This window comes from Martes martes, assembly GCF_963455335.1.
Source record: "Martes martes genome assembly, chromosome: 4".
NCBI classification, from domain to species: Eukaryota; Metazoa; Chordata; class Mammalia; order Carnivora; family Mustelidae; genus Martes; species Martes martes.
Window position 1 is genome coordinate 45,634,005 of NC_137891.1, and position 20,843 is coordinate 45,654,847.

The 20,843-nt window shown below is 38.2% G+C and overlaps 1 long non-coding RNA gene across 1 annotated transcript; it reads right to left on the reverse strand.

Moving 5' to 3' along the window:
* Nucleotides 1-553: 553 nt before the first annotated feature.
* LOC308342169 lies at nt 554-3,190 on the reverse strand. The gene is made up of 3 exons (XR_013966762.1): nt 3,080-3,190; nt 1,928-2,026; nt 554-609 (listed from the first exon to the last, which is right to left on the reverse strand). It is a non-coding gene; the product is annotated as an uncharacterized lncRNA (long non-coding RNA).
* Between the last annotated feature and the right edge of the window lie 17,653 nt (nt 3,191-20,843).

Consider the following 20,843-nt stretch of genomic DNA (forward strand, 5'->3'; position numbering starts at 1 on the left):
TTGTTTTAAAAGACCATCTGGCTGCCCAATGTCTTGTCCCAAGCCAATCTCTACCCCATCTTGTGAAGACATCTAGTGTGTAGCACACAGTAAGCACTGAAAAACTAAGTGCAAGTTATCCATTTTATGTTCAGTATCTTCTTCTTATATAATCTCTTTTTTGACTATCCCTTTTTCTCCTGTTTCCCTAACCACAGGGAAATTTCCAATTCATGACAACTCAGTTAAAGCATTACTTACTGTTTCTGGGAGCCTTCCTATCTTCAGACTCTACATCTTGTTTATCTCTGCTCAGTCTCTGTCCCAGGCTCTTGGGTGCCTCATAGAACAGGAATCTTCCTAAGGTGCTGTTGTCCTTTGGGACTCAGCAAGACAGAGGCCTCTGCATTCCTTATCTTAAAGCTGGGCGGAAATCTCAACATTCTCATGTAAATGAATATAGAAAGTGAGTGGGACAAGCAAAGAATTTTTGACAGTAACAGTTTCTATAAGATGCACATCAGATTTACTTACTTTGAAGAGAAGAGCAGGGAACACTATGAATCACTCCACCTGGATCCTGCTTAAACGGCAGGGAAGGTGCCTTCGGTTGGGCCCACATACAAGAGCCTGAAAAAATGGATGTGAAGAATGAGAGGTGTTAGCTGTCATCAGATGCTCTGCAAACACAACAACTGATATTTCTTATGTAAATATGTAAGGCAAGAAAAAGAGAGAAATTCAGATGGCACACATAATGAGGTACTTTTTTTTTCTTCTGAAAAATCAAAGACCACACAGGAACCAGACAGTAGAACTGGAAATCCCCTTGTATTTACCTTTTTTTTTTTCTTTCCAAGTTGCTGATTAGGAGTAAGAAAAAGGATGGAAAAAAGAGCAGATAGAACAAAGTACTGTCTACTGAGATTTAATGCAACCGCTAAATAAGACAACCAAGAGAAAATGAAAAATGGGAGCCAAATCCTATCTTGCATGGACAGAAGCAGAGCTCAGTCATTACTCGCTAGAGGAAGTATGGCAAGGTGGAAAAGACATTAAGACTGGAGTCTGAAAGGTCAGTCCTGAGCGCTACTGTTTACTGATATGACCTTGGATAAATCTGTTAGGTCACTTGGAATGCGATGGTTTACTCAATCTGAAGATAAGGATAATGATACCATTGATAGCAACAATTTCACAAGTTTGTTATAGCAAATCAGATAAGATTAGGAAAACTAATTTGTTATTATCATTTTAATAAAAATACCCAAGACTCAAATGATGGTGGGAACTGCTCCGTCCTTCCTACTCATCATCTAAATTAGAAACATTTTCCCAAAATCTCCTTCCAGCACACCTACACCCTAATCTCCTCTTCTCTCTTTGCAATTACTTTGCTGAGCAGCTTTGTGAGGGCCCATCATTATTCTAGCCAGTTGTGGGGTGGCCAAGCAAGGTGGCCAAGCAAGGGATCTGATTTTAAGGACACTGGGTGGGTGGTGTGTATTAGCTTTGATTTTTTACAGCTTGTTTTGCTGTGTTCATCAGTTGGCTCTTCTCCCTGTGGATTCATTCACTCAGCAGTTTTCCACATTTTCACTTTGTTTTGCAATTATCCTGACTGACAACTATTTGCAGTATGTGATGTTACTAAACAGTTTTCATGCAAACCCTGCTTTCCCACATCCTGGAAAAGATTGACTCTTTTAGAGTCCATTTAAAATGGGCCACATTTATGCATTAACTAGAGAAAGACAAACATGACCAAACAGAATCTCTACTTTAACATTTGAAATCCCTGAAATAGATTTATGGTAAAAACAAGACCAAGAGATAATCAAAAGGCTTGGCTATTGTTCATTAGTGACACAAAACATAAGAAGTTATTGATTTTCCTTAGCTGAGCTTTGAAAACACAAATAACCCACAGCGTATTTGATTTTCTTACCAGGATGCTATAATGATTGATGAGTTCAGTTCACTGACACAAGAATGACCACTGTAATAGGAGTCTCTGAATGTGGCTTAGCGCCTTATTACCAAATGTCTGGGGGGCAGGGAGGGAATAAGAAAAGAAAGTTATTAGTAAAAAGAAAACTCATCATTGAGAATCTAGTTCATTTTTAGTGCTGATCTTAGGATATAGAGATTTGGAATGAAATGGACCCGATATTAAATGAACTGACGATCCCTCTTGTTCATGACTACAGTTCATCAGTGAACTGTAAATTAGCCAATTAAAACCTAAAAGAAAAATAGTATCCACATCATACATGTTTACAAACATTTCTCTAGATTCTGTTCCCCACAATTATCTAGTGCTGAACTGATAAAGGCATACTAGGCCAAACTCTACTCTCATGTGGGGCCTCATAATTTTCTTCTCTATTTTTTTCTAGATTTTATAGGAAATTGGGATATCTATAAAAATGCAGCAGCTTGGGAATCAGATTTAGGGGTATCTAAACTAGAGTTTTTTCAAAGGTAGAAATAAAAGGTTAAAAAATAAAAATAGTGAAACAAGACTGTATGTTAGTTATTGTAGACAAAATCAATTCCTCATACAAGTTTTAGCAGCCAACCTCCTCCCATGAATTTGATATAGATGCAGTATTAGCTCTTTGGGCAGGGAATTGGATAATTTAACTCAGGCACTTAGAAACCATTCAGGTCACCAAAATGGTGACATAACCATGGTTGGAAAATTCCCATCTCAGCTCTGGTGACTACCTTGGCTACAAGCAGATTTGGCAGGGAGATCCCATGCCTGTTTTTGTGGGTCCACAATAAGTTGCCATAGAGAAACAGAACCACCCCTCCTGGTGCCGCCTGGCATGTACAATGTGGTCCTTAGCTGACAACTGTGACCGTGATGAGTGTGTCTTCCTGAAGTTAGTGCAACCACAAGAACAGTGAACCTTGATTGCTTTGTGGTAAGACTTACATGTATAAGCTCATTTAATTCTCACAATGGTCCAATGTTATTATTTTCCTTATTTTTTTTTTCAACAATGGATTTGACACAGAGAGGTGCTAATATTTTCCTCTTATGAAAAACTTCTTAATGAAGGCAAAGAGCTGTGGATCCTTTCAAACTTACCACAGCAACAGCATCCCAAGTCAGGAGAGAAGGTATAAATAGGACAACATCATAAGCCACACTGGTCAACAAATAAAGGACGGTCACAACAGGTATGGATACAGAAATGGCCGCTGGTAGATTCCTGAGAAGAAAAATTAAAGGACATTTTACTGTTTGAACATTTGAAAAAAACCCAAGAATACAAAGATTTGTATCCAAATGGAAGATTTTCTTATGGCCAAAGGTGATGACTCTCCTCGGTTTAGAGCAGTTTCTCCATGACATCTTTTCTCCTTTTTCTCTAATCCATTAAGAAACTGTCATCCTGAAATAAACAAACTGCTATGGTCTTTGTTTTGAAAAACTCAATTATATCCACTTTCCTTCAAGCATGTTTATAGCTACATAACAGTCATGAAGCTTCCCATCAGAGAAAGTACCTTCTTTATCCTTGTTAGATGATAAAAGAAGAAATTCTAAGGCATTAGCAGTGTGGCAGTCAGATTTTGTCCCCCCTCAGTCTAAACCCAATGTCATGCCTCTGAATATATTGCATAGATAGCAAAAGGAAATTAAGGTTACAGATGTAATTAAGGATACCAATCAGATGACTTGAAGATCAAGAGATTACCTTGTATCATTTGGAAGGGAGGCAGGAGAGATTGAAATTTTCAGAGGGCTTGTCATCCTCGCTGGCTTTGAATATGGAAGAAGTGAACCATGAGCCAAGAAGTGTAGGCAGCTCTTAGAAGCTGGGAACAGCTTGGGGTGGCTGGGTGGCTCAGTTGGTTAAGTATCTGACTCTTGATTTCAGCTCAGGTTATGATCTCAGGGTCCTGGGATCGGGCTCTGTGCTCAGCTTGGAGTCTGCTTGTCCCTCTCCCTCTGTTCCTCCCCCTGCTTGTGCTCTCTCTGTCTCTTAGATGAATAAATAAAATCTTAAAAAAAAAAAGAAAGAAAAAGAAGAAGAAGAAAAAGGTGAGAACAACTCTCAGAGGACAGCAGCATGAAATGGGGACCTTAGACCTACTACTGCAAGGAACAGAATTCTGGCAATAACCTATGTAAGCAAGGAAATGGATTTGCTTCTAGAGTCTCTAAAAAGGAATGCAGCCCTGCCTACATCTAGATTTTAGCCCTGTGAGCTCTGTATCAGGTGTCTTACACATAAACATATAATAAAATACATCCATACATAAAATCATAAAATCTATTTTTTGCCCTAGTGTGCTATGCCAAATGAGTGCTAAATATATCAACGTGGTCATATCTTTTAAAAAGTATGTTGACAGACAACCAGAAACTGCAAATAGATATGTATAAGGTAGTACTATTTATGAAATGACACAACTGTGGAAATATTCATATGTTGTAAAATTTTCTTAAAATACGCATGAGGCGATTCATGTTTATATCAGGACAGTTATTTATTCTGGGAAGAAAAAGGTGGTGATGAGAGGAAGATGGAAGAATGAAGCTTTAGTTCATTTTATACTGTTTTATTTCTTTAAAAAGAAGTCTGAAACAAATATAGCACCTAGAATGTGTGGGATATGGAATCCTTGTTATATTCTATACATTTGACATATTTCATGACTTGAAGAGGGGCAAGTTTTCTGGGAGGAACTAACATATTTAAGGAATGACCAACTGGGAAGAAGTGGCAGAAGGTGAGAGAAGTGGTCCCTGTCACGTCCATGGAGGCATTTCTTGGGTAGAAGAGTATTTCGGTCTAAAGCCTTGCTTATGGTATCTCTGTTGGGGAAGTAACCAGATACCCCTAATTCTGTCTTCTTTTGTTTACCATTTATGTTTCAGTGCAGATCTCACTAGTGGGAGAAAACATATTTTTCACAAAATCATGGAGGCCCAACAACAATTCTATATCTCCTCCTTAGTGAATAACATGGTATTGCATTCTGATTTTATTTATCAGTCTTAGAATCTGTGTGTACTCACTTTGATGGATGGATCCACTCTCAGCTTAATGCCAAGGCCCATGTCTGATTTTATAAATCTGAAGGCAGAAGCTGACGTTAGGTAAGGGAATGCCAGAACATCTGCCATGTATCCTGGGAAACAGCCAACTGGCCTTCTCCTGGCTATCCTGTCAGTTTAACTTGTGTCTGTTTCTTTCTAATTTCCACATCGTGTTTGGAAGAGATTTTCCAGCTCCTAAGGCCTGACTATTTTTGGTAGACATTTACATTTTGGATAGTTGTCTTGGTTTTGGTTTTTTCCTTTATCCCTAATAAGATCTCCTTAAAGGCAAAAATGCTACCCCCCCACTTTTTTTCTCTCTGAGAGGAAAATACATGCTTGTTGAAAGATAATTTTGTGAAGGTTTTGACTTAATTTGAGTTATTACTGGTGCTTCTTCAGATGGCACTAATTTTCATGGCTTAAAAGTACATTAGTAATATGTAAAACAAATGCTATAACCAGAAAGTTTTTAAAAAGTACGTATCTTACAAAAATAGCAAGTTTATAAGAAAAGCTATATTCAGCCCATGATGGTATTAATGTTGACTTTAGACCTAGAAGTACCAATTCAAAATGCTCTACACTTCATTGAATTTTCGGTATTGATAAGTCCTTAGGAATTTCACCTGGGAGCCACTTATTTAATGCCTCAGAAAATGAAAGTTGGCATATTACAGTAATTTTCTTAAATGACTCCACACTGCTACAGTAGAACTGGAACCTAAATCCGACTTGATATTCAAGTGCCTTTTCCTTAGTCTGTTCCTATGATGTTTTATTTATTTATTTGTTTGTTCGTTTTAATACCTAAGATTTTGAAGATTTGCATTCAAGATGGGGTGTGGCTCCTCAAGGACAAGGGTACTCCTTGTTGGTCTTTGTTTAGCTAATGCTTAGCATTGTGCCAGGGCCAGAGCCAGCATTTGTCAAATGAAAGGTTTCATGAGTGTCTTTCCTGGGTAACCTTGGGAAATCACTTTATCTTCCCAAGTCTCAATTCCTGATCCATAAAGTGGGCATAAAACTCGCCTTATTTATGCTATAGGATGTTTTTTAAGTATATATTTGTTTGCTTATTAAGAAAATTTTTATAGTTTTCCAAAATGGTAACTTTACTATGATATGCATAATTACCATTTTGAAAAAGATATATCTATATAATTGAAAAATATACATGCACTTTTATTTGATATATTGATATGTTAATATTTTAAAGCTTTATATGTATCAATTATTGTGTATTTATATATCTGTATTAGCTAAATACAAACATAAAAAAGTGTATTGTTAAATCTTTTACTGCAAATTGTTATATGAATGAACAAAAGGATAAAGGATTACAATTAGAGCTTGGGTCTTTTTTTCTTTTCTATAAAATGACTGAGTTATTTTATGCCTGAAATAGTAGAAATTCCTTTTAATCACAAGCAACTGTTAGTGCTTTTTGATATTCTCTCAAATCATGTTTTCAAAGATCCCTTGCTTTTTAAAAAAAAATCCTAAAAAACCAATTATTTCTGATAACCATTGTTGTTTATTGCTGTGTATTATGATAATGTTGCCTATAAATATTTCTTATCTTTAGGCATTTATGACTTATATTTTGTCTTCTTAAAAAATATTCATGTTTTTGCCTATCCGAAATTCACATCCTAGTGTCAAAATTAAAAACAAAAAACAACAAAACCAAAAAAACCTGTTAAGATGTCTTTTATGAGGAGGAGTCAAGATGGCGGAGAAGTAGCAGGCTGAGACGACATCGGGTAGCAGGAGATCAGCTAGATAGCTTATCTAACCATTGTGAACACCTATAAATCCAACGGGAAATCGAAGAGAAGAAGAGCAACAATCCCAGAAACAGAAAATCGATCACTTTCTGAAAGGTAGGACCTGCGGAGAAGTGAATCCAAAGCGACGGGAAGATAGACCCCGGGGGGAGGGGCCGGCACCAGGCAAGCGGCGGAGCGACGGAGCAAAAAACCGGGACTTTTAAAAGTCGGCTCCACTGGGAGACATCGCTCCAGAGGCTAAACTGGGGGGAAACCCAGGCGGGGTCAGCATAACCCCAGGACCCGCGGGGTCACAGAAGGACTGGGGGTGTCTGAGTGCCGCAGAGCTCGCAGGCATTAGAGCGGGGAAGCCGGCTATAGCGACAAAGCCGAGGAGTGAGCTCTAAGCCCGGGGTTACCTTGTGCCGGTCGCAGGCTGGGTGGGCTCGGAGCGCGGCCGCAGGCCGCGGAGACAAAAGCGACCCGGCGCTTTTCTCCAGCTCCAACAATTGACTGCTTTCCTCGAGGCGCGACCGCAAGCCAGGGAGGCGGGACTGTTGGGCGCTTTGCTCTGAGAGCGCACTGAGGAGCGGAACCCCAAGCTCTCGGCTCCTCCGGGCCGAGAGATTGGGAGGCCGCCATCTTCATTCCCGTCCTCCGGAACTCTACGGAAAGCGCTCAGGGAACAAAAGCTCCCGAAAGCGAACCCGAGCGGATTACTTAGCCCGGCCCCTGGCAAGGGCGGTGCAATTCCGCCTGCGGCAAAGACACTTGAGAATCACTACAACAGGCCCCTCCCCCAGAAGATCAACAAGAAACCATCCAAAACCAACTTCAGTCACCAAGAACAGCGGAATTCCACAGCAGGAGAAAGCAAATCCTACCTGGACAAAATGACAAGGCGGAAAAACTCACCTCAAAAAAAAGAACAAGAGGCCGTACCGAAGGCTGGAGACCTAATCAATACAGACATAGGTAGCATGACAGATCTAGAGTTCAGAATGACAATTCTCAAGGTTCTAGCCGGGCTCGAAAAAGGCATAGAAGATATTAGAGAAACCCTCTCCGGAGAGATAAAAGCCCTTTCTGGAGAAATAAAAGAACTAAAATCTAACCAAGTTGAAATCAAAAAAGCTATTCATGAGGTGCAATCAAAAATGGAAGCTCTCACTGCCAGGATAAATGAGGCAGAAGAAAGAATTAGTGACATAGAAGACCAAATGACAGAGAATAAAGAAGCTGAGCAAAAGAGAGACAAACAACTACTGGAACACGAGGAGAGGATTCGAGAGATAAGTGACACCATAAGACGACACAACATTAGAATAATTGGGATTCCAGAAGAAGAAGAAAGAGAGAGGGGAGCAGAAGGTATATTGGAGACAATTATTGGAGAGAATTTCCCTAATATGGCAAAGGGAACAAACATCAAAATCCAGGAGATGCTAAGAACGCCCCTCAAAATCAATAAAAATAGGTCCACACCTCGTCACCTGATAGTAAAATTTACAAGTCTTAGCGACAAAGAGAAAATCCTGAAAGCAGCCCGGGAAAAGAAGTCTGTAACATACAAGGGTAAAAACATTAGATTGGCAGCGGACCTATCCACAGAGACCTGGCAGGCCAGAAAGAACTGGCATGATATATTCAGAGCACTAAACGAGAAAAACATGCAGCCAAGAATACTATATCCGGCTAGGCTATCATTGAAAATAGAAGGAGAGATAAAGAGCTTCCAGGACAAACAAAAGCTGAAAGAATTTGCAAACACCAAACCAGCTCTACAGGAAATATTGAAAGGGGTCCTCTAAGCAAAGAGAGACCCTAAAAGTAGTAGATCAGAAAGAAACAGAAACAATATACAGTAACAATCATCTTACAGGCAATACAATGGCACTCAATTCATATCTCTCAATAGTTACCCTGAATGTTAATGGGCTAAATGCCCCAATCAAAAGACACAGGGTATCAGAATGGATAAAAAAACAAAACCCATCCATATGCTGCCTACAAGAAACTCATTTTAGACCCGAAGACACCTCCAGATTTAAAGTGAGGGGGTGGAAAACAATGTACCATGCTAATGGACATCAGAAGAAAGCTGGGGTGGCAATCCTTATATCAGATCAATTAGATTTTAAGCCAAAGACTATAATAAGAGATGAGGAAGGACACTATATCATACTCAAAGGGTCTGTCCAACAAGAAGATCTAACAATCTTAAATATCTATGCCCCTAACATGGGAGCAGCCAACTATATAAACCAATTAATAACAAAATCAAAGAAATACATCGACAGTAATACAATAATAGCAGGGGACTTTAACACTCCCCTCACTGAAATGGACAGATCATCTAAGCAAAAGATCAACAAGGAAATAAAGGCCTTAAATGACACACTGGACCAAATGGACATCACAGATATATTCAGAACATTCCATCCCAAAGCAACAGAATATACATTCTTCTCTAGTGCACATGGAACATTCTCCAGAATAGACCACATCCTGGGTCATAAATCAGGTCTCAATCAGTACCAAAAGATCGAGATCATTCCCTGCATATTTTCAGACCACAATGCTCTGAAGCTCGAACTCAATCACAAGAGGAAATTTGGAAAGAACGCAAATACATGGAGACTAAACAGCATCCTTCTAAAAAATGAATGGGTCAACCAGGAAATTAAAGAAGAATTGAAAAAATTCATGGAAACAAATGATAATGAAAACACAACAGTTCAAAATCTGTGGGACACAACAAAGGCAGTCCTGAGAGGAAAATATATAGCAGTGCAAGCCTTTCTCAAGAAACAAGAAAGGTCTCAAATACACAACCTAACCCTACACCTAAAGGAGCTGGAGAGAGAACAACAAAGAAAGCCCAAACCCAGCAGGAGAAGAGAAATCATAAAGATCAGAGCAGAAATCAATGAAATAGAAACTAAAAAAACAATAGAACAAATCAACAAAACTAGGAGCTGGTTCTTTGAAAGAATTAATAAGATTGATAAGCCCCTGGCCAGACTTATCAAAAAGAAAAGAGAAAGGACGCAAATAAATAAAATCATGAATGAAAGAGGAGAGATCACAACCAACACCAAAGAAATACAAACAATTATAAGAACATACTACGAGCAACTCTATGGCAACAAATTTGACAACCTGGAAGAAATGGATACATTTCTAGAGATGTATAAACTACCACAACTGAACCAGGAAGAAATAGATAACCTGAACAGACCCATAACCAGTAAGGAGATTGAAACAGTCATCAAAAATCTCCAAACAAACAAAAGTCCAGGACCAGACGGCTTCCCAGGGGAATTCTACCAAACATTTAAAGAAGAATTAATTCCTATTCTCCTGAAACTGTTCCAAAAAATAGAAATGGAAGGAAAACTTCCAAACTCATTCTATGAGGCCAGCATCACCTTGATCCCAAAACCAGACAAGGATCCCACCAAAAAAGAGAATTACAGACCAATATCCTTGATGAACACAGATGCGAAAATTCTCACCAAAATACTGGCCAATAGGATCCAACAGTACATTAAAAGGATTATTCACCACGACCAAGTGGGATTTATTCCAGGGCTGCAAGGTTGGTTCAACATCCGCAAATCCATCAATGTGATACAATACATTAATAAAAGAAAGAGTAAGAACCATATGATACTCTCAATAGATGCTGAAAAAGCGTTTGACAAAGTGCAGCATCCCTTCCTGATTAAAACTCTTCAAAGTGTAGGGATAGAAGGCACATACCTCAACATTATCAAAGCCATCTATGAAAAACCCACCGCAAATATCATTCTCAATGGAGAAAAACTGAAAGCTTTTCCGCTAAGGTCAGGAACACGGCAGGGATGTCCGTTATCACCACTGCTGTTCAATATAGTACTAGAAGTCCTAGCCTCAGCAATCAGACAACAAAAAGAAATTAAAGGCATCCAAATCGGCAAAGAAGAAGTCAAACTATCACTCTTTGCAGATGATATGATACTATATGTGGAAAACCCAAAAGGCTCCACTCCAAAACTGCTAGAACTTATACAGGAATTCAGTAAAGTGTCAGGATATAAAGTCAATGCACAGAAATCAGTCGCATTTCTTTACACTAACAACAAGACAGAAGAAAGAGAAATTGAGGAGTCAGTCCCATTTACCATCGTACCCAAAACCATAAGATACCTAGGAATAAATCTAACCAAAGAGGCAAAGAATCTATACTCAGAAAACTATAAAGTACTCATGAAAGAAATTGAGGAAGACACAAAGAAATGGAAAAATATTCCATGCTCATGGATTGGAAGAACAAATATTGTGAAAATGTCTATTTTACCTAAAGCAATCTACACATTTAATGCAATCCCTATCAAAATCCCATCTATTTTTTTTAAAGAAATAGAACAAATAATCCTAAAATTTATATGGAACCAGAAAAGACCTCGAATAGCCAAAGGAATATTGAAAAAGAAAGCCAAAGTCGGTGGTATCACAATTCCAGACTTCAAGCTCTATTACAAAGCTGTCATCATCAAGACAGTATGGTACTGGCACAAAAACAGACATATAGACCAATGGAACAGAATAGAGAGCCCAGAAATAGACCCTCAACTCTATGGTCAACTAATCTTCGACAAAGCAGGAAAGAATATCCAATGGAAAAAAGACAGCCTCTTCAACAAATGGTGCTGGGAAAATTGGACAGCCACATGCAGAAAAATGAAATTGGACTATTTCCTTACACCACACACGAAAATAGACTCAAAGTGGATGAAGGACCTCAATGTGCGAAAGGAATCTATCAAAATCCTTGAGGAGAATGCAGGCAGCAACCTCTTTGACCTCCACCGCAGCAACTTCTTCCTAGGAACATCGCCAAAGGCGACAGAAGCAAGGGCAAAAATGAACTATTGGGATTTCATCAAGATCAAAAGCTTTTGCACAGCAAAGGAAACAGTTAACAAAACCAAAAGACAACTGACAGAATGGGAGAAGATATTTGCAAATGACATATCAGATAAAGGGCTCGTATCCAGAATCTATAAAGAGCTTATCAAACTCAATACCCAAAGAACAAATAATCCAGTCAAGAAATGGGCAGAGGACATGAACAGACATTTCTGCAAGGAAGACATCCAGATGGCCAACAGACACATGAAAAAATGCTCCACATCACTCGGCATCAGGGAAATACAAATCAAAACCACAATGAGATACCACCTCACACCAGTCAGAATGGCTAAAATTAACAAGTCAAGAAATGACAGATGCTGGCGAGGATGCGGAGAGAGGGGAACCCTCCTACACTGTTGGTGGGAATGCAAGCTGGTGCAACCACTCTGGAAAACAGTGTGGAGGTTCCTCAAAAAACTGAAAATAGAGCTACCCTACGACCCAGCAATTGCACTCCTGGGTATATATCCTAAAGATACAAACGTGGTGCTCCGAAGGGGCACATGCACCCGAATGTTTATAGCAGCAATGTCCACAATAGCCAAACTGTGGAAAGCGCCTAGATGTCCATCAACAGATGAATGGATAAAGAAGATGTGGTATATATACACAATGGAATACTATGCAGCCATCAAAAGACATGAAATCTTGCCATTTGCGACGACGTGGATGGAACTAGAGGGTATCATGCTTAGCGAAATAAGTCAATCGGAGAAATATAACTATCATATGATCTCTTTGATATGAGGAAGTGGAGATGCAAGGTGGGGGGGTTTGGGGGGAGGTAGGAAAAGAAAAAATGAAAAGATGGGATTGGGAGGGAGACAAACCATAAAAGACTCAATCTCAAGAAACAGACTGAGGGTTGCGGGGGGGAAGGGGGATGGGAGAGGGTGGTGGGGAAATGGACATTGGGGAGGGTATGTGCTATGATGAGTGCTGTGAAATGTGTAAACCAGACGATTCACAGACCTGTACCCCTGGGGATAAAAATACATTAAAAAAAAAAAAAAAAAAAAAAAAAAAAAAAAAAAAAAAAGATGTCTTTTATGAATAAACAATATTTAGATTTCCTTAAATGGTCATTAGGTAACATAGGTTGGTTTTGACGATTAAATGAGATATGCTGAAGAGTATTGAAAATGTAAAAGCTGGACAGATTTACTTTTTTATGGTTAGAGCACTTAATAGTGGCTGCATTTGAGACTCGGTAATGCAACTTGGAACCTACTAAACAGTCTATCTTAGTCTCTGAGAACTATATTATAGGTTGATATTCATGTAATAGAGTAGTTCATATTTACTTAACTACTTCATGGGTAATTTTTGTTTGTTTATTTATTTACTTAGCATAAGCCTAGTTTTTGGTCTTACCTTTAAAAACAAAGTAGCCATTCCTAGATATAACTAAGATGGGCATCAAGATCTTTGCATCCATGAAGGTATCCTGAACTTTGCTTTCCTAGTTCACACTCCTGCAGTGCATAAATATTATGGTTCCAATAGAAAGAAGGAGTGTAGTAAGTGAAACACAGCTTTATGCTGCCTATGTCACAGGCACAGCTTCAAACAAGAATCAGTATTCAGGAAGGGCTCTCAATAGCAGAAAAGCCCATTGTTTAAAAAACAAAAATCCTACACTTCCCATTTGATAAAGAAACAGTTTTACATAGTAGTTTTAAGACTTTATCTACTTTTGTTTTTCTTACCCTTCTACAACCCATGACTAAAGTGGCTTAGGGCACCTAGATGGTTCAGTTTAGCGTCTGATTCTTGATATTGCCCCAGGTCTTGATCTCAGGGTTGTGAGTTCAAGCCCTACATTGGGCTCCATGCTGGCTGTGGAGTCTACTATAAATAAATAAATAAATAAATAAATAAACAAATAAATAAATAAATAATTATGAATGAATTTGGAAAAATGATCCTAAAGTGGAATGTCTCAACACCTCACTGCATCTCACCAGGTTTCTCTTCTGCCTACATGGGGAAAATTGAATGCACCTGTTACACCATTTCAGGGAGGACATTCACATAGAATGCCTCTCTTATTTTCCTGTCCTCATACCTTCACTTGTGCCGTTTTCTACACATGGAATGTTCTACTGTACATGCCCTGCATCAAAATTCAGTCTTTCAAAGTCTGTCTTGATAGTCATCTTCTCTAAGAAACTTCTGATCCCCAGTGCAAATGTGAATTATCTCACATTTGAAATATTGTAGCACTTGTTTATACTTTTCTGATGGAATATCATTTTTGCTTATGCTGTTCTTTATGTATGTCTTACACTCTCAATAGAATATATGCTAATTGTGGAAGACCTTATTTCTATGTCTCCACCATTTTTAACATACAGAAGATTCATAAGTGAATAGAATGGAACAGAATTAAACTTAGGACTTAGACTCTTAGTCCAGGTTCAAAAATTATTAGGGGGTAATGAACCTGAAGTTTCCAGTTATTTTACATAAAATTTGTAAGTAAAAATCAAGATGAAATAAATGAATGTAACTTTCAGGGACATGAAGGCCCTAAGTTTAAACATTTAGTATTATCAGAAATACAAATAACTACTTTCCACAAATAGACTGGCCCTCAGCTAAATTTGAAATATTAGGTTGATAGGGCTTTAAAAATAGCCTATGAAGTCTCCTTGATTAGAGTAAGATTCTAAGAGCCTGAAGGGCAAAGTGCTATACTCACATATGCAGACAGTCACGATCCATTTCCCAGCCTCATATTGGGCATCATAGTTGGTCCAAACAGGTGTGATAATGAACTTCATAAATGTGGTTGCCTTTATGATCTGTCCTATTGGATCAATGAATAAAGATGATTAAAATCAGGGGAAGACGGTAGTAAATCTATGAAATGCTTCCAAGATGTATGCACAGCTTGTCCATGACTACTTAATGGACATTCCCAGCTCTGCATAACATAAATTCCCAACGGTGAAAAAAGTCCAATGGTAGTCCAAACAATCAGGAAAAGCCTAAAGGAGGCACTATTCTAAGACATTTCTTGGGTGATATGAGTATGCCTGAGCCTCATATGCCCCACGGTGAGACAGATGCTGTTTAGTACAGGGATATTGTGCTTCATTTGGACTTTTTCTTCTTGGTGCTTGTCTTGCTTGTCTTCTGCTGGTTTTCCCTTACTGAGTGTGACATGTTTACCACAACATATAGAAAAATGCCCAGCCACCTTGTGCTAGAAGCACATCTGTGGGGTGATGGGAAGAAAAAGAGATGCTATTCATGAGATGGTGTACGACAACAGCAAAAACAACTATATATAAATATAAATATTTATATTTATATAAATTTATATAAATATATTTATATTGGCAACTCTCAAACCAACGATAATGTGAAGAATGTTACTGAAATGCTGTCAATTTTCAACATGATCCACCCATTTATTTATTCATTTCCAAACCAGTTAAAAAAACTCAGGAAAGATAGGTTCCAGGAATACAAATAACAAAGCATAGTCCTTGCCCTCAGGGATCTCAGTCTGCTGCAGAAATTTAAAACAAATTAAAAGACACTTGGGCTGCAATGAGCTCATGGAGAAGCAGCAACTAACTTGTCTCTGGGATTATGAGAGTGTCCTGAGGGTTGGGAATGATGACTCAAGAGTTCTTGGGTTGCATGAGAGGAGTAAGCGGCATTCCAGGTGGTGTTCACCGCATGTGCAAGGCAATTACAGAAGAAAAACTGAGTAGTTTGGTGTAGCTGAAGTTCAGGGTGTAGAAGGTGATGTTAGGAGCAGAGCCTGAAAAGCTATGTAGCTGCTAACTTAAAGGGTTTCTTGCATAAGGAGATTGGCCTCTACTCTGTGGATGTGTAGGGACCTTTGAAGATTAAACAGATGTGGCGTAATACATTCTATTTTAAAAAGATGAAAGAAGTCTGGCATTGACTAACTGGGTATTCCTTTATAGTAATTTTTTAAAAAATGTATTAAGTCCCAACAATTCAATTTTGAAATCTCATTTCTACCCACTGCCGTCCAGGCATCATCTTATGGAACAGTCTCTTAAACAGCTCTTGCTGTTCTAGCCCCCCTGCTGTCAATTTAAGTAATCTTCAAATATGTAAACTATAGGACATCGTATCATTTCTCTGCTTGAATGTATCCACTGGCTTCCCTTACACTATCGTGACATTCAAACTCTTCCCTAAAGTCCTATGTAATTCTGGCCTCTTACTACTGTGGCTTCAGCTCACAGCTCCCTTGTCCTTAGTCACCACCTCCAGTAGCATTGGTCTCACTCATCCTCCTAATCTTCACCTGGCAGGCTCCTCCTCTTCATTGGGGGGAAATCCTCAGACCTTGCTTTTTAAAAAAGTATGCTAATCATTTTTTTAAAATCTAAGGTGGGTCCTTCTCCTCTAATCCCTTTGAAACCCACTATTCTTTGTTTTCTTTACAACACTGTTATTTGATATTCACTTACATAAATTTACATAAATTTGTCCAGATCTTGTTTGTGTATTGTCTTCCTCTCCCACTGGAATATAAAATCCCTTGAGGACAGGCTTTTTACTTTTTTCATTGCATCTCTACTACCTGACACATAGTCAGTATTCACTAGTGATTTTGAGAATGAATGAATAGTAAATTTCATTGTTACATTCCTTGTCTGGGAGAGGGTACATCAGCAAGAAGTCAAGAATTCCACCACTGTGGATGATGCTGTCTGAGACAATTGCGCCTTTTTTTTTTTTTTTTTTCTCCTACCTTAGCAGAATGGCCCAGGGTGTCAGCTTAGCTGCTACTTTTAAATCTTTTCTTTCTCTGTTAGCCCGCTGGGAATTTCTGCAATGTTTTCCAGTGAAAACCTTTTATAATCTCAAAAGGAGGTTGGGGCTTTTGGTAGAGATTATAGGGCTTTTTATGGCTACTGAGAGAAAATTTCTCCTTAAGAAATACTTTGTTCACTACAATTTATCCATCAGTATTGCATTTTCCATTCTAACACACTAAATATTTAATTATTTCTGAAGTTTAAAGAATATTTAAGGAAACATTTTTGTATACATGTCACCAAACTGAAGAACAATTATGTCAAAATCTGAGTTTGCCTAGAAGGAAACATACAAAAGTTTTCTCTGAGTCTCTGAAAACAGTCTCTATTTATTTGCCTCTAAAATGCTTTTGTCCAGACCAGACATGCCGTATGAATCACTGAGAACTCATCAAACATCAGGTTAATGGGAAGCAAATCACAGCAGTAACAAGGGATAGAAACAGTAAAAAAAAAATAGTACAGAAAATGTCATAATTTTTATTCTTTTTTAAAAGAAATATTTTATCTACAATAGCCAAGATATAGAAAAAACTTAAATGTCCCTCAGTGGATGAATGGATAAAAAAGATGTCACACACACACAGACACACACACACACACACACACACACACACACACACACACACACACAGGAGCATCTCTCAGCCATGAAAAAGAAGGAAATCCTGCCATTTGCAACAATATGGATGGACTTTGAGGGCATTATGCTAAGTGAAATAAGCCAGATAGAAAAAGATAAATGCTGCAAGATATTACTTACGTGTGGGAGCTAAAAAAAAAATAAGTTACACTCACAGAAACAGAGTAGAAAATTTGTTGCCAGGGGCTGTGGAGTAGGAGAAATAGGAAAATGCTGGTAAGAGGGTACAAACTTCCAGCTATAAGATGAGTAAGGTCTGAGGATCTAATGTTAAACATGGTGATTATAACTGGCATGACTATATTGTTTGATTGAAATATGCTAAGAGACTAGAACTTAAATTTTCTCACCAAAAAAATGAAAAAAGTAAAGAGAAAATAATTAAAGTTTGACATCCTATGCAAAGTAGTTTCTCCCTGTGGTATAACAGAGCAATCCAGAGCATGATTTTATCTTAATAAATTATATAAAAATGTAAGGTCCCCAGGTTGAAACTTAATTTCTCATTGGTAAAAGCTCAGAAAGTAAATCATTCCATCCAGTCTCTTTATGTCCTTTCTGACATATGTCCAGATACTGTGCTTACAGTATCTGGTCATTTAAGTCATACTCTCACTGAACCACATAAATCAATAAAGAACCAATTACTTTTTTCTTCTTTGTATTTTTAATGAAGGGAAGAGACTTCAAATTGGAAATGAAAAACATTTGCACTATTTTGTTAGTACTTCTCCATTTGCTCAGGGTCTCCAAATATCCTCATAAATCAATCAAGCATAGAGTCTGGATGTTGAAGCTTTGGACTATCTACCATAACAAACTCCCTAGGTCAGTAGTAGAATGAAAAATACGACCATTTTTAGGAATGAACAGGTTTGGGGAGCACCTGCGTGGCTCTGTCAGTTAAGCATCTGCCTTCAGCTCAGGTCATGACCACAGGGTCCTGGAATAGAGCCCCGTATCCAGCTCTCTGTTCAGTGGGGAGTCTGCTTCTCCCTCTCCCTCTCATCCCTCCACCCCCTGCCCAGCTCATGTATGCATGCTCTTTCTCTCAAATAAATAAGTGAATATTGGAAATAAAATGAAAAAAAAGCTTCTGGGTTACTGTTTTTGAGGATCATAGTTTGAACTTTGTCTAGATTTTTGTTTCTATTTCATAGCAACTTATAATATTAAAGATTTATCCACTCAAATCTAAGAGATTATTTATGCTTAAAGTTGTTTTCTGTTTAATCTTTAATTTTCTTAGTTTTTTTCTTCAGATGTTGAATTTGGGGATTCTTTATACAGTCGGTATCCTTAAATCATGAGATTTTGGTGGACACAGTGCCTTGCATCTAGACTTCATAAGCAGATCCTGAGCAATACCATATTATTTCTATTTAAGGACAGGGGACATGTTCCTTTTTAAGATTTTAATGTACTCACCTCCCAAATCGCCCCCAAAAACTGTGCTTACATTGAAACACACATTTTAGATGAAAACATAAGCCAATGCTTTAAAAATTACCTGGAAATAGAAATTATTTGGTGCAACTTATAGATTACATAGTCTTTTACAATATTGTATAACACTTTAAAAATATTTCAATTATATTCATCAGTGAGTAGGGGCATGGTTCTATCTAAATAGTGATGATTAGCTGAGCTTTGTCAAGTCGAAGGGAGAAAGCCTGTGGCATTCTGTAGACTCTTCCTTGGCCCAGTACCATTCAACATTTTAATTAGTAACTTGGATGAAATTACAAAAAGAAAATTTGTCAAGTTTGTGGACGACAAGCTGGGAAATTCCAGATTTAGGAATCAAAACTATACTGAGTGGTTGGAACTAGAATGAATTTCAAAAAATTAAGAGGGATAAAGGAGTAGTGTTATATGGACCAAAAACCCAACTCAGCTTCAAGTATAAAAGAGGAGCGATAAGGCAAAACAGCATAGTTACAAAAGAGAGAGGATTTTTAGCTCATTTTAGTTAAATATCAACTATGTAATGTCATATGACTGTTAAAAAATAGGCTTTTAATATATTACTTACAAGGGAGGAAGTATCCCAATTGTGCTGATAAGACCTAAATGGATTAGAAGTATAACATGCAGTTATAGGTACCATACTTTGAAAGAAATACAGACCATACCTATAAATAGCAATTAAAGGAAGAAGGGATTATTTCAAACTAAAAAAAAAAAAAAAAAAAAGCCATCAGGAATAGAAGAGTTGTCTTGTGGGGGAGGGAATAGATGTACTTTACAGACTATCCCAATGTTTGGAACAAGGACATACAATAGGGAAATAGATTTTTAAAGCAATGTAGGAAACCCTGACAGAATTGTCTAGACATGAACACTGCCTTTTCAGGCAGTGTTCAAGGTTCTCTGTATCAAGAGAAGTTTTTGATCATGAGATACTTGTCTATCTAATGTCTTTAAGGAGTTTGAGGCATAACCATGCATAATTACTCCTTGCAACTTAGAGATCAGAGATTCATTAATTCTGTGACATCAAATTTTAAAAGGGCGGGTTGCCTGGGTGGCTCAGTTGGTTGAGTGTCTGCCTTCGGCTCAGGTTGTGATCCCAGAGTCCTGGGATGGAGTCTTGCATGTGGCTTCCTGCTCCGTGGGCAGTCTGTCCCTCTCCCCAGCTCATGTGCACACATGCTCTCTTTCTCTCTTGCAAAAATAAAAATAAAACCTTAAAAATTTTTTAAATATTAGGGACACCTGGGTGATTCAGTTGGTTAAGAAACCAAATCTTGATTTTGGCCCAGGTCATGATCTCAGTGTCCTGGAATCGAGCTCTGCATTAGACTCTGAGCTTGGCAGAGAGTCGGCTTGGGCATTTTCTCCCTCTGCTTCTCCCCTGATTGTGCTTTCTGTCTCTAAAAATTTACTTATTTATTTTAGGGAGGGTGGGGAGAGAGGGAGAGGGAAAGAGAGATTCCTCAAGTAGACTCCCCGCCAAGCTTGATGCAGGGCTCAATTCCAAGATCCTGAGGTCATGACCTGAGCAGAAATCAAGAGTCGGATGCTTAACTGACTGAGCCACCCAACTGTACCTTTAAAAATTTTTAAAGATTAAGAATGAAATTGGTAACAAGAGTAAAGGCAGCATAATTTTCGAGGAAAAGGATAAGAAGAGACAGACAAGCAAAGGAATTTCGTTTTTAAAAGAAATCTGGGTGTTTGCAATTGGAGAAAAATAAAAAGGGTCCAGGGAAGAAGGAGTGGAAAAGAGGAGGCTGGTAACTGGGCTCTGAGAAATGGAATTGAGACTATAGAGAAGAAACATTTCTAAAACCAATGACATGTTTGTGAGGATGGCTTAACGCAAAAGATTACTAATTCTCCTGTTATTCTAATTGATCATAATTTGTCTTCATAAATTAGGAAATTAAGTATTTAGGGTGGGGGAGGGTGAGCAGAGAATTAATGACAGACGAAGAAGATAAAAACCAGCTCCTACTGCTGGATACTACCACTGTCACTCCCCAGTCTTTCATAGTGATGCCAATTTCTTCAGTATAACTTTCAGCAAATTTAGTCTTGTTTCTTGTCTTGTCCCACATCAGCTCTGCTCTTCTGCTGTCATAATTCGAGTGTTTGTCCCTTTCTTAAGA